We start from the raw sequence: 11,360 nt of genomic DNA, 5'->3' as shown, positions 1-11,360 counted from the left end.
GTGTGGGTGTGTGTGTGTGTGCGTAAAAAGGGAGTTGGTTCACTGCCTTGTGACTTAAGGCTGACACACGCTTTTAAAACCATTACAGCATGCTCTAACACTGATTATCCTTTGCACTGAGGGACACTTCATTTTCTGTCTCACTACAAAACTGCCCACTGAGCAGTGAACAACTGCACAATCATGTCTCTACAGCTAAATAGCTCGAGAAAAAACATGGACAATGCCTGTTTCTCTGCTAAGAGTTACAAGCTGGATGAGATAACATGATCTGTTGTGCAATACCACCAACAATGACATTAAAGATGAAATTTAAACAGTTTTGATAACAGTAATATTATGAAATATTAATTAATATAATTTGCTATTTTAACATTTTAAAATATTTTAATACATTTTAAAACGTATTAATTTATTTCTGTGACAGCAAAGCTGAATTTTTAGGAGCCTTTCAGATCCTTCAGAAATCTTTCTAATATGCTGTTTGGTGCACAAGAAGCTTTTCTTATTATTATCATAAGCTGCATACTTTAATTCATCCTTGCTAAATAAAAATGTATTTATTCAAAAAAGCAAGCCACTGTAGGCTCATCTCACAGAGAAGTTTAAAAGCTTTTTCTGAGCATCCCGAATAGCAACGTGGGCTCAACCGATGGCATGAGATTGGGGTGAGACAACTTGTTTTTCTGACCAGAGTATTTGGGAGTAGTACAAATAGCAATCAAATACATGTTCATTAATGCTTTGATAACTTATGAAATATGGAATTCCTCAGACAAGTCTCCAACACATTCTGTATAATGACCACAAAACTTCATGCATTTTCACAGTTTGCATGTGGTTTGGAACTGAATGCACGTCACTGGATGTGCTAAAGAAGCGTGTTTGGAGACGGCACTTCACACTCTCCATCCCACAGAGATGTGTCAGCCATGGCATGTTATAGCTGCCACAGACAGCAGCCAACTCTTAAAAGCTTAACTTCATTCTAAAAGCTGCTGTTACAGATCCTCTTCCATGAGCACCACGAAAGAAAAAAAAAAGATGTTCCAAACATCCGCAATCAATTAAACCTCCAGTACGCTGGGTGAGGCAAGGAATGGCTTCCTTCCTTCATTGGAGACAAGCAGGATAAGGACACATAATGGACAACATAGAATAACACCACAATCACTTTATCTCTATTTAAAGGTAAAGTGTGTCGTTTCTGTGATGCTAGAAGCACCAAAAAGGCTTCCTAAACACCAACACCCACATATCCTGGTCGCCCCCATCTTCCATTACTCAGATAAAAAGTTTGATACTCACGCCACTGGTTATGGCAGAAGCTCAAAAACCAGAGCATGGCGATAGCAACACCAAGGTCATGGTTTTGATTCATAGGGAATGCATGAACTTTCCAAATACCTTCAATACAATGTAAGTCACTTTGGATACAAGAGTCTGCCAATTTGCCAAATGCATGAATGTAAATGTTAGATGGTTCAAACAAACAGAACAATGTTTTAAAAGCAAAGTGTTTATACCCCTCCAGGAAGTCAGCGTACAAATAGTGTACTTATAGCTGTCCCTGGATATTAAGCAGGAACTAGTTAAATGCTGAAAATGATTGAATCATCTTTAACAATACTTTAGCAGCCAATCCAAACCAACTGACTCGCACCACCAGCACTAATTTGAACCTTAACCATAAGTAAACTCATAAGGCAACAGTATTTGAATAGGTTGGTTTCTCTGAATATGCCAGAGTAAATTATCCTGTAGAGGAACAGGATATAGCAGGCCAAACAACACCACCAACACCGCACAGTCTGACCGCAATCACCAGGTTGAAGCCAGCAGAATGGATGCACCAGACTGTGAGGGGCTTCACATGGAGGTTTGGGTTTGTCATGAAAAAGTGTTAAACCACCAAGGCCCCAATGATGTCTGAAACAGGACTTGGTTTTGCCCCTTGTTAGCTCTTTATACTGGACTTAAGGGACAAAAGAGAGGACAACATTTACCTATTCGCTTGTTAGCACCTGTCAAATGAACTGTACATGTATTGCAGAGAAGTTTTCAAAAGGATATGTTTTTCTGTAGTCATGTTTCAGCAAGTCATGCATTCCTGTGTCCCACACAGTTCTGTGTTGGACAGTTATAGCTGCAGGTTGCTTTAGCACTAGCGCTCCAGGACATTCAGGTCTCCTGCCCGACTCATTTTAGCCCGTCAAAACATAATATGCAAAACTGCGAGGTGAATAAAGAAAGACTGGAAAACAAATCCTTTTTTGCCTCAAAATTACCAAATGATTAACAATACAACCAGCTTGATTCTAATAAGACAGTTGAAGCGTCAAACAACAATTCATAAACTGTGCAAAACTGAGCATACATAGGACTTAAATTTGGTTGAAACTAAAAGCTGATAATTATTTTGCATAATGGCTAGAATTATAACTATTTATTCCACAGCTCTCTGAAAAACCTATGGAAGCCCATTTCCACCACTGAATTAAAAATAGAAAAAGGTAATTGCGACTTTTTATCTCACAATTCTGACTTTTTCCACACAATTGCGAGTTCACATCTCGCAATTCTGACTTTTTCTCTCAGTATTGCGTTATATAAACTCCCAACTGCAAGAAAAATAACTAAAAAACTCGCAGTTCCCTTTTTTTTTACAATTTTTATTAGTGCTGTCAAACGATTAATCGCATCTAAAATAAAAGTTTTTGTTTACATAGTATATGTGTGTGCACTGCGTATATTTAATATGTATAGGCCTATATAAATACACACACATTAATGTATATATTTAAGAAAACTGTTATGTTTATATATTAAATATATTTATATATGATAAATTATATGAATATAAATATATACATGTAAATACATGTAAATATATTCAAAATATACATAATATACACAATACATACACATATATTGTGTAAACAAAAACTTTTATTTTGGATGCGATTATTCACAATTAATCGTTTGACAGCACTGTTTTTTATTCAGTGGCAGAAATGGGCTTCCATAAAAACCTGATTCTGATATACGAGTTTGCAAATTTCTAAAATAAATAAATAAAAATTATTAACAGATAGAGCAACATAGAAATTCTTTTTTTCCCCTCAAGTAAAATCTGACATCAAAAGTTTCAACCTACACTTCCATTACATAGGCCTACACATATCATACATATCAAACGGAACTTCCGAATGGTATTGTAGTTTACTACTGTTGAAACCTTCCTTAAAACAGGAACCTGTTAAATCAGATAAAAAAATATCTGATTATCAGTTGTCCCATTATCCATTTTTTTTTTAAATGTGAATACTGGCCAGTACTGAAACAGTCCCTGATAGATAGGCCTAGAGCATTCTTTCTAAAAAGCCATGTCTATTTCTGGTATCAACCCCAATGCAAAAAGGAAAACATGAGGACGACATTACAAAAAGCCTTGTACAAATAGATCCCATCGTTAGTTTACGGTTATCGAAAAACATTATTTCATTCCAGAAGAAAAAGGCAATTATATTCCACTTTGGCTACATACGTACAGCTGTAGTATTTCAATAGACCTTGATGATGCGAGCCAATGTAAAAATAGTGGGGTTCATTTTTCAGTTACAGTGCAGAGCTGCACTGTCGCAGGGGGAGATCATTTGGAAATCATTAGAAGCCATGTTTGAGTGCATCAGTATGATTTAGAAACTTCTGGAGGGTCTAGGAGACAAAGACACTTCACAAAGAGAATGAATGCTATCATGTGCAAGCCTAAGAATTAAGACCCCCATCCCCCAAACGCCTGTCTGTCTTCCTGTATGAAAATGACCCCGATTACACAGATAAAAGCACACCTACCACAGCTAAATTGCAAACATACACCCCTCCAGCTTAATACAATGGCATTATTCCAACATCTAGGAGATGCCTTGCTCTCTACAGTCAATCTTCTAGGGATCCTAACTGAAATAAGTAGATTTGCATAACTCCACATCTTTCTGCATCTTCCCACAGAATTGAAATGTCACTCTCAATGGGCACTGACAAAGTCCTACAAACTTCAAGCCGCATACATTTGTTTATCAAATATTTTAGCTAAATTTATGCATCACAAAATTACGCTACTCATGTGAATTCCACCAGAGACTGGCGTAAGCTAACAATACTTGACTCTAAGCATTAAATAAATACCACAAACATTTGGGATTATATTGACTTCCCATACCTTTCAATATTAAATTAATTATACATATAATCAATGTGCTAAAAGAATGCATCTTAATAGTAAACCTTTGCGACTGTGCTTACGAGGCTTTAAAATGCTGCCTACATGGGCAGCTCACTAGGCTGGAACAAAGTCTCCAAAATGATACAGGATGTTCTTTAATTGCGCTGTCAGTCATGTGAAACGCATTTCGCTTCATTTGGATCTTTTCATATATCATAAATGACAGGATGAATGCTATTTAACCATGAATAGCATGTAGCTAAAATCTATTATGCATACATGATGTCAGATTTGATATTTAACATGTTCTCCTAAAGCTCTCAGCAAGCCCTCTTGTTCACCTTGTATAATCTATGAGGGCAGGCCTTTAACTATCAGAGTTGCTCATAGACCTCGTTTTAATGATTAACTTCAAGACAGCAGGCACTTCCATCACGACACGTTTGTCCAGACTGTTTAACAGTCTGTGAGTAACACATGGAGCCAAGATTTTCAGTCAGGTTAAGGCTCACAGATTAATGAGTTGCTACCTGACTTGCATAACTAGATTAAAAACAAAAGACACTTCAGCTGTGCATTTCAGCACAGAGCCAACTTAGCGTACTGTGCTAGGAGATGCATAAATTTTATTGGATTACCCTGGAAACCGCTTCTCTCCTATGCAAATCCACAATTCACTCGTTAGAAACAAGAAACAATCTCAAGCTGTTTTGATACACCATGCCGTCCCCGTGTGAAAAAAACCCCTGTAAAACTGTCCCTACCGTACCAATCTAAGTGAATAAATGTACATTTCCATTGCATTCTGACCATTCCAAGCAACAGTCTCACGGCTCCAGAATCATTTCCATGCAACGCATGTCATCCAACAAAAGGTGGGAGACAACAAAACGACCAGTCTGGTTCCCTGTGTTTTCTCTCTCTCTTTCTGTAAACAGGCCTGTGTGATTTGTCAGGGGACTGAGGGGCCCTGTAAATTAGAAAGAAGCTGTCTGTGAACAATGGACTCCATTACCCTCAATACACAGTTTCGAGCCAATTCTCATCAAGCTTGCCTGTGCAAAAGCTGAATTCATTTTCCATTCAAGAACTGCAAACAATTAATTCCAAATGCTGAGATCTTGAGTTTATGAATTATTAAAAAAGTATGTGCAGAAGTGGCATCCTGTGAGGTGGTTTGTTTTGAAGTGCCTCTTCATTCTTCAGGTTACATAACAGAGCTATAATGTAATGGATTTGAGCTGAATTTATGACACCTTTTCCCAAGTAGCTCCTAGAATCATAAAAATCCTTTGAAAACAGTGGATAAAGGCAAGAGAAGCTCATTAGCTGCAAGTAGCAGTACAGGATGACTGTTTAATGCTTGCTTAAGGCCGGGACACACACCAAGCCGACGGTCGGCCGTTGGCCAACGTCGGGCCGACGGCTAGTGACGGTCGGGCTAGTTTGTTTGGTGTGTTCCACTCGTCGGCGGCAGTGAATCGGCGTCGGGGCCGTCGGCACGAGTGAGAGCTCTGACTGGAAGTTCAGTTTAGCGAACAAGTCAGTGCCCGAGAAATAAAGCGAAAGTGATGAAAACAAGCACGTAAATGAAGGCGGTACAGACAGAAGGCCGTTTAAATGTTACGTGATCATTCCCAAACATTCTAATATGCGAATGTTTTCATAACAACATGAGCCGCTTAAAATTATTAAAGTTATCAACGTTGCTGATATTCAAAATGGTAAGCAAGCGCTGCTTTGTTTACGTTTTGTATATCTGTGTTTATCTCGTATATCTTTGTTTCGGTTTCTCCTTTTGAATGACGAATATAAACTATTGATAGCTGCTGATATAGACAGTTAATTCCTCTCACGCATGCGCAGAACGCACGTGTTAGTTTGCCATCGACTGTAGTCTGTGCAGTGTGTTCGAGCGCAGCTTTTTGGTCTGACAACACCGTCGGCTTTTGTCGCCGCTAGTTCTTTAAAGTCGGCTTGGTGTGTCCCGGCCTTTACTCTAATTTAACATACAGGTTTTCAAATCCAGGGTCCAGAGACCCTCAGGGGAAATGTACAGCAAAAAAACGGTGTTAAAAAGAATAATACTTTTTTTCAACATTTTACATTTACAGAAGTGAGGATTCTTCAAAAAAGAACATTGGGTTCCATGGAAACAAGACAGCATGCAGGTTTCGAAGAACATAAGGGTGACTAAAATGACAGATTTTATTCCTCTAAAGGAAGTGAGTAAGAGGGTTTAAAAACAAACCAAAAGAGAATTCCCCACTTATGTAAATTTGATATTAATGGCTCAGACATCATGTGACAAGTGACTTCTGAAAATTCCCAGGCCAAAATGATCCCTATATCCATTTAGTCTTATGAAATGCTTCATTGTTTGGGCACAATGATTCAGGATCTGGGACCAAAAGTGTCCCTGTTTACCCAAAACAGTGGAGCCTAGTGGCACCACGTATGCAGGTTTTGTAGGTTTTCAACCTGGGCTAATTGCTTCCGATGAGGCCACCAAATCTATGGCAAAGGACAAAGGAGAGCTTCAGAGTACAGTTATTTTTGGAGCGCCATCATGAAGGGTTTGGTAGAGAAGATCACAGGACGTTCTGCCGGTTTTTCAAACTCCGGTTCCGGGCCAAGGAGCACAAAACTTGTTTGTGTGAGTCGTGCTCCATAAATATTGGCTGTGTGAAAAAAAATGGTTGTAGCCCAAAGTTTGATGTTCCAATTAGTCGATTCCTGCAGAAAAATAAGCTACGCACCCTTGGTTATGATAACATTAACCTCAAAACTAAATTAATCTTTGTTGTATGATATGGACGGACATTTGCACCCAGCTGTTGGTCTTTCAGAGAGCACCAGGGGCCGAAGAGAGAGCCAAGAGCGGGCTTTACATACTACAAAGATCCGTTTGTGTGCGGATATTCACTCTGCAACCAAAAATGAAAGCTTGTGTTTAAGAAGGATACTGTGAAATAGGGCGCGCGTTAAATATCGCATGCGATTAATCGTGCAGCCCTACTGTGAAATTACTTTAAGAGGTTTGTTCTGATTACGGCAGGAACAACAGGAAATAAAACTGCATAAAACTCCAAAAATAAAGTAGGAAAAAGGGGCCAGGAGCAATTACCAAACATTCAAAACATCAATGACACAGAACACAAAAACTGAATAATAACCATACTATGAAAGGCAGAAAAACAAAGTTATCCATTCATGATCAGCATTCATTCTGTTAAAATTCGGTCAGTGACAACAAAAGCACAGACTGGTTCTCTCACCACAGACACATGTAATATGTAAGCAAAGCCTTACTCACACATGCCAATAAACTTCGGAAAGCCCTGGAATGACATACTAAATGTGGAGGTCAAAGGTTTAAGCAAATTGTTTCCTGACCTACTCTTTCCCACGACTATGTTCAGAGCATGTGTTTATGTCTATAGATCTTCTGGCATATTGGCAGCGACAGCAGTCTTGGCACTCGGTCATAATGACCTGTCTGAACTCCAGGTATCCAAGATTACCAGCTCCAGCAATCTGCACACCTCAACTGTGAAGCTTTGAATGGTATCGCTGAAGAAAAACATCAGTAGAAAAACACCTATACACTATACTAAAAATACAATTTAAAGAACCAAGTAATAAAAGGAAATAGTTCAAGAAGGAGCTTACTAGTGGTCAATGGATTTAATGTTAAGTTAATCAAACTTTATTGTCTATCCCACAGGGGTAGAAAAAAACCTCAGAATCTTTGTAGAGTTATCTTTAATTATATAATAATGTCCATCCATATACTGTCCACAATAAACTGAAACTTCTCACATTTTTAAAATGAATAAGTTCAAAATGAAAACTGTGTCATTTATTCACCCTCAAATCATTCCAAACTTTTTGTGGAATCAGTAGAACATGGCCAATAATCAGTACATAATTAAAGTTTGATCTGTTCCAATAACAATTATATTGGTTATACCATATTGATTAAAAAAAAAATGTAGAATACATTGCATTTTTATGGTGCCTGCCTTTTGATGCTTGACAGCCATGGTCACTAATGAACTGCCATGGAAAAAATCTGCATAAATATTAAATAAAACAAAGTAACAGCAGGTTTGGAATGGATATGCGGGTGAGTAAATACTGGCATTTATTTTCATTTGGGGGGTTATTTTAAGGTTAGATAAAACAAATCACATAAGCTTACTTGAGTGAGCCTGTTTTGAATGTATAATTGCCTGATTTCAGTGTTCAAATGCTGGAGCTAACAGCGCTAATGTGGTTGTTTTGTGGCTATTTGTAAAAACACAAAGGCAGGTTGTCAAAAGCCTGACCAGTCAAAAACAGAAAGCAGCCTTCAAGTCCTACAGATAACCTTTAACTGAACCATCTTGACAGGAGCCTCCTACAGCTGCCTTTTGTCTTGGGTCACTGCAGGGGCTGAAGACAGAAGTTGCTTTTTAAACTGATGTATAACAAGATTCTCAGTCAAATCTTGACATGACTGTTTACAAGAAGTGTGTATGATCTTAGATCAGGAAGAGCAAACTCTGTCAGCAGATTCCCTCATGATTTAAGTCCTTATATTAAATTAACTAAATGCTTCCTTTGATAACTGTAAAAAAAAAATATATATAAGTTCATTTACATTCACAATCTTATATGTATAAGCTTCATAGACAAGGTTTTCTTTCTTACTGAAAGATTTTAAATCTGTCAGTTTATTCAAGACTGGAAAAAAAAACTGACCCTTTCAAAATCTCATAAATGCATCATGTATATTTATCTTAATGAGCAAACCTTTTATTGATTAGTTATCAATATTGTATTCACATACACTACTGTTCAAAAGTTTGGGGTCAGAACTTTTTTTTTATTCTGTTTTCTTCAGCATGGATGCATCTAATTTATCAAAATGATAATAAAGGCATTTATAATGTTACAAAAAATGTCTTGTTTAAATAAATGCAATTTTTAGAGCTTTTTATTAATCAAAGTATCATAAAAAAGGCATATCAGAATCATTTCTGAAGCATCATGTGACACCGAAGACTGCCATAATGTCTGACGAAAATCTATAAATTAGATATTAAAATATATTAAAATGATGAGGCTACAGGCATCCTGGAGTTCAAAGAACAAGGAAGTATTTTCATCTACTCACTTGCTGGCTGACATTGCCCAATTCAATTCATTTCCGAAACCTAAAACACTACAACACACGAAATGCATGAACTAAACAATTACTATCCAAGCCTTGCAAGCACTAACAGGTCTGACCAGTCTGCTCTACAAAAGACTGAATCACCACATCCAAGCCCTGTAAGCAATTATTTTAACAGCACACACTGACAGTTCCATCTACACACTCCATACAGATGAGTACAAACCATTAGAACTCTGAACTGGCTCCTCTGAGACCATCATACAGACTTTAAACAAATAAATGACATTAGGAGATGCAACAAACTCAAGGAAACCGCTTTAATAATAACAATGGGTTTAAATGTCAGCTTTCCGTACTCAGCCGAGCACTGTGTGATTAAGTTTCAATCAAGCTCTTTGTTCTTGATTTGATTAAAGTCCACGCAACTCTCACAGCTCAAGTCCACTTTGCACTAATAACAGATCTGCACAACAAAAATGTCACACTAATATCCTCTAGGGCATTCAGAACTAACAAGTTGTCTTACAATTACAATTGGGTAATTCTGAAAGGTGTGAACCAATCACAACCAAGACGTTACACCACTAATTTTAAATCAAAATCAACACTTGACAGATAGCCTAATGAGCGGCATTGAACATCTTAATTGAGTTTACATAACTCTTAATAGAGCACAAATGGATCTAAGGCAGAGTGCATTTGAGGATAACCATGATGAAAAGTGCACATGTATTTAAAGGATAGAATGGCATTTCATTCATAAGAGCCAAGGCTACGGATGGAAAATACTTCCACATTTTATGGTTAAAAAGACATTCACCATGAGACAAGCAGACAAACATGATTATTCAGCATGTTCCACGTACAAAGGGATTTGCCACAGGATTACAGATGAATACAATCTACAAAAGACCACCGCCACTGTGGAGGATATGCCATATTTCACAGCATAAAAGATTTACGGAACAGGAAATTAAGACAGCCAATTCAAGCCAAACATACAGTATCGAATGTCCAACACCAAACATCCAGCCACATGTAAAAGTTGGAATTTGTTCAATCTAACAAGCCACACATTCAGTTGACAGTATAATTTGCTCCATTGGTGGCAACTTGAAAAGTATTTTTCTTTTGTGTATTAATGTCTTAATTACAAGACAATGTGTTTGGAAGAATACAAGATTTTAAAAAGCCATACATTTTCAAGCATAAGATGGTAGTTAGCCTATGTTTTGAATAGTTTTTGGATTCTAGCTGGTCTTTAGATGGTCCAAGCACACAGACCATCTTGAAGCAGCAACAAACCAGCTACCAGCTGGTCATAAGTGTTTAAGATGGTCAAGCTGGATTTTGGAAGATGGTTACTGGTCAGCCAGCTAATGACCAGCTTGAACCAGTTAGAAACCAGCTACTATGTTACAAACAGGAACCCTAAGACTATTCAAATTATTAATAACAATAAAACAAGCTTTAGCCAAACTTTAGCAAAACCTTTTAAAATCTGTCAATTACAAATACATTATGAGTCAAGTTGCAGTGTCATAAGAAACCAGAAACATAAACTCACTCACAAAAAAAGTAACTACAGTTATTTATCTGCATGACCAATCACAAAACTGGTAATTCCATGCATAGCAATTAAAGTTACAGCGAAAATAACCATCTAGATTAAACCTATAAACCTCAAAAACACAGAATGATGCATGGGATATTTCAAGCAATACCTCACACATCCTCTGCTTTTTGTCCAGTAGCCCAATCTGAAGGGCAACACCCCTGTAACAGACCCACACACACTCGACGGGCTTCATTGTCTCTCAATAGTTCAGCTTATGCCGAAACGATGCATTTTTCATTATTTAATGCGAGTTTTTGTCAATGAAACATGGCAGACTCGAAGCCCAGACAATAAAAGATGTGGGATCAAACTGCAGAAGCGTTGCCAATGGAACCCGTAGATAAAAAACTAAT

The sequence above is a fragment of the Sinocyclocheilus anshuiensis genome, unplaced genomic scaffold (genome assembly GCF_001515605.1).
Source record: "Sinocyclocheilus anshuiensis isolate Anshui unplaced genomic scaffold, SAMN03320099.WGS_v1.1 scaffold107, whole genome shotgun sequence".
Classification (NCBI taxonomy): domain Eukaryota; kingdom Metazoa; phylum Chordata; class Actinopteri; order Cypriniformes; family Cyprinidae; genus Sinocyclocheilus; species Sinocyclocheilus anshuiensis.
Note: the sequence above shows the minus strand (reverse complement) of the source record.